Below are 4,659 nucleotides of genomic sequence, written 5' to 3' on the forward strand. Positions count from 1 at the left end.
TTTTTTTTGGTGTGGAGGGGTGAACTCAGGAGCACTTGACCACTGAGCCACAACCCCAGCCTTATTTTGTATTTTATTTAGAGACTGGGTCTCACTGAGTTGCTTAGTGCCTTACTTTTTGCTGAGGCTGTTTTTGAACTCGTGATCCTCCTGCCTCAGCCTCCTGAGCTGCTGGGATTACAGGCATGTGCCATCACACCAGGTCAGGCTAGTGGTTCTTAAAGTGTGGATCCAGGATCAGTAGCATCAGCACTACATGGAAATTTGTTAAACATGCAAATGTTTGGAACCTAGCCAATTAAGATGATCAGATACAATAGAGGATGCCCCAGTTAAATTTGAATTTCAGATAAGAAACAATGATTTTTTAAAAAAATATAAGTATGTTCTTTGTAATGTTTAGGACTAAATACAGGAATATTTTAAAAATTTTGTTTTTCAGCTGAAATTCAAACTTACCTGGGAATACTGTTTATTTATTTATGAGTATGATAATCCTACACCCTGGACTTCTTGAATCAGGGCAATATGTGCTTCAGCTAGCCTTCCAGGTGATTCTGATGCATGATAAAGCTTGAGATTCATTGTTCTAGTTTTAGCTTCCTATCTTGTCTATTTGGTATAAGAAAGAACTAATTCTGCTCTAGTCATATCTCAGTGATTGGAATTTTGTAGAATGAAGCATCTAAGGTTATTATGGTTTAGATATGAGGTGTCTCCCCCAAAGCTCACGGGTGAAACAATTCAACAGTGTTCAGGGGTGAAATTATTATATTATGAAATTTGTAACCTAATCTCCCACTGATGTGGACATACTGGGTGGTCACTGTAGGCAGGTAGGGTATGGCTGGAGGAAGGTCCCTGAAAGACAACTTTGGGATTTGTATTTTGTCCCTGGTGAGTGGAGCACTCTCTCTCTGCTTCCTAGTTGCTATGTCCTGAGCAGCTTTCCTCTGCCATGTCCTTGTGCCATGATGTTCTGCATCACCCAGACCCAGAGCTTTGGAGTCAGCTGAGCATGTATGGAACCTCTGAAACCAGGAGCTCAAAAGAGACTTTTCCACCTCTAACTTGTTCTTGTCAGGTATTTTGGTCATGGCAACATAAAAGCTGACTAAAACAGAGATCTAAGCCCAATTTTTTAAGAACTCAAGTCAGAACTAAACAACTTATTACATGATTTCTTTGTAACTCATGCTTGGTAGGGCCACAATTTTAGAGTCTCAAGAATTGACCTTCTCGCCAGATGTAGGTGGAGACCTTGGTTTTGGGTGACTTCCTTTTGTGATTTGCCGCTGTTGCCTGGAAACTCTGATCATGTTCCATCTGGATAAAGTGACAATTAAAGGATATTATCCCGGGCTTTTTTCCACACAGTATTGAAGAAGAACAAAGATAGAAGACCTGACTTTGGGACTTGCTATGAATCCCTAGTAATGAAGACAGTGTGGTATTGGTGAAAGACTAGATAAAAGGAACAGAAGAGAGAGAGAGAGAGAGAGAGAGAGAGAGAGAGAGCAGAAGTAGTTCCACATAAATATAGCTAATTGATCTTTGACAAAGGAGCAAAGAAAATTATGGAAAAAAGGCAGTCTTTTCAAAAAACAAGTGAGATTGAAGCAACTGGATATCCACATACAAAAACAAACAACTCCCTAAAACAACAACAAAATCCAGCAACTAGGATATCCCAGGAGTGAGAATGAGTCTTTTTTTTTTTTCTGGGAGAATAAATTGCAGACATGATACCTAGTATAGAATAGATGTTTGTTTGTGTCCTCTCTCAAATTCATGTGTTTACGTCCTAACCCCTAAAGTAACGGTATTTGGAGGTGGGGCTTTGAGAGGTGAATAGATCGTGAAGGTGGAGTCCACATGTTTGGGATTGGTGCCATTATGCCAGGGGTTCCAGGGGGTTCGTTTACCCCCTTTGCCATAGGAGGACAGAGTGAAAAGGTGGCCATCTATAACAAAGAAAAGAGCCCTCATGAGGAATCAGGCTCCTTGATCTTGGACTTACAGCCTCCAGGACCGTGAGAAATAAACTCATTGTTTGTAAGCTTCTCTGTGGTATTCTGCTGCAGCAGCCAGAACAGAAGACAGTAATTCTGTACCTTTTTATTCTTCATTTCTTTGTTCTTCAGGACATATCCCCAGACCCCATCCAAAAAAAAATCCATTGCAGTATTGCAAAAATTAGGAAACTAAATATTTATAGAATATTGTTAAGTAATCTAGAGACATTGTTAAATTGTGGATTCTTCATAACAAAAAATAATACAAAAATATAAATTAACAAAACCAACATGTTCTGGCTAGCTATTGTATGTTCTTAATCTCCTATAATCAGACTTTGTCTTTCATCACCTTGACATTTTTTAAGAGTGCTCACCAACTATGTTGTAGTCTCTCTGTTTGACTTTATCTGATGTCTTCTCATGGTTAGATTCATGTCATGTGGTTTGGCTAGAGATATACAAAAGCACTGCTCCCTTTGTAATTTACAAGTATTTTTGTGGGGAGATACTTTGATTTTTTTTTTTTTTTTTGTACCAGAGGTTGAACCCAGGGGCACTTTAACCACTGAGACACATCCCCACCCCTTTTTATTTTTTTATTTTGAGACAAGGTCTCCTTCAGCAGTTTAGGTCCTCCTTAAGTTGCTGAAGCTGGCTTTGAACTTGCAACTCCATTGTCTCAGCCTCTGGAGCAATGTGGGCCACCATGCCCTGCGAGCCTAGGGAAATACTTGGAGAAAAGGCAAATACTTCATTATGCCTCAGACTTTCACTGAGGTGATTATTTTTAACTCACACTTCATAAATGAAAAAAAAAAAAAAAAACCCCAATGCTCAGAGAGACACAGAAACTTGTCAGGTTCATGATGTTGGCAAATAAAACTCAAGTTAGATATTCTGCACTCTGGATCATGTCTGTTCACCAACCCCATGAGTCTTCTTTCCCTGACTTAACAATGGCAGTTCCTAAACACCATCATTCGTGGAGTAGATCTGCCTGTGCCTCGTTCAGATTCCCTGAGCCCTTCCAAATGCAACACCCAGGGACTTTGCATGGCTGCAGGCACATGTTCTGCCATTCTGTGCCCATAAGAAGTGCAGGATGATAGCACCCCTGGGACCAGACCTCAGCTATTCACCAGCCACTGTACTACACAGTGCTGCTGGAGAGATTCCACACTGTTCCTCAGAGGGCCCCGGCAGGATGAAGGTGCATTTGCCAACGGCAGGGACCTACTCAGGATCATACTCTCATTGGCTTCCTTCACATCCCTATGTCATTCCATCCCCTTAGTTCCTGGGATCACCTCCTAAAGTAAAGTACTTGAACTCTTGTTCTGGTTTTTGCCTCTAGTTGGAATCTATACTGTTTCCTTGTGAAGTTCTGTGTTCCCTTCTTGTTCCCATCCCTCCTGCCAATCCTCTGTGAGTGTTTCTCAAAAATCATGATCTTCCCCAAATAGGCATGACCTGGAGGGCAAGTTTGAGCAGGCTAAGAGGGAGCCTGTTGAGTTCTCAAGAGTGACTTGGAGAATAACCAGAGCCATGTATAACATTTTTGGGGGTGTACCAGGGATTGAACTCAGGGGCACTTGACCATTGAGCCACATCCCTATTATTATTATTATTATTACATTTTATTTACAGACAAGGTTTTACTGAGTTGCTTATTGCCTCCACTTTGATGAGGCTGGCTTTGAACTCATGATCCTCCTGTCTCAGCCTCCTAAGCTACTGGGATCACAGGTGTGCACCACCACACCTCGCTCATGTATAACATTTTTAAACTCCAAGGAGCTGGTCTGAGGTTGGATCTCATGAGGCTGGATTTCTCAGAGACATGGTTGAGAACATATGCATGCCAGAACCAAGAGTCTGAGCTGAGAGCAGCCAAAAGAGTGACTTTTTGCATCCCATATTTACATCTTAACCCCTAAAGTGATGGTATTTGGAGGTGGGGCTTTGAGCAAGTAATAAGTGGACTATGGAATATCAAGTTGACTTGAAGCTGTAATGTGGAGATGCACACTTTCCTTGAGCCCCTATTTCAAGTGGGGATTCCTGGTGGCAGGCCCTAAGATGATAGTCCATGTGAATTTGTGTTTTATTAAGGCAGGTTGCTGGAGAGAGATGGAAAAGGGAGTAAACCAAGCAGGGAAGAGAAGAAGAAGAAAGCAATGGTGAAATTACAGTATGAAATTTGTCTCAGCTGATACAATGGGAGGTTCTGGGCTGTGAATTACATCAAAGGTTTTGTTCTACTTCAGGGCCAGGGAGTGGGGCATTCAGACCATATAACAGAGGAGGGAGATGCATAAGGAACTCTTTGCTTTCTTGGGACTGCATAGTGCTTCCAGTCGTGCAAAGACCCTGATGTGGGCTGCAGATGTGTGTGAGAGAGAGAGAGAGAGAGAGAGAGAGAGAGAGAGAGAGAGAAGTAAAGTGCCTGGAGGCCATGGAGGCCAAGCCTTGGCACCCAGAAATGGCACAATAGGCTGCTCAAACAAAGCTTCACAGAGTGGGTGGTTTAAACAATAGAAAAAAATGGGAGTTCATAACCCACTTGAATCTAATGTATGAAATATGATATGTCAAGAGCTTTGTAATGTTTTGAACAACCAATAAAAAAAAAGAAAAAAAA

This window comes from Marmota marmota, unplaced genomic scaffold, assembly GCF_001458135.2.
Source record: "Marmota marmota marmota unplaced genomic scaffold, marMar, whole genome shotgun sequence".
Taxonomy (NCBI): Eukaryota; Metazoa; Chordata; class Mammalia; order Rodentia; family Sciuridae; genus Marmota; species Marmota marmota.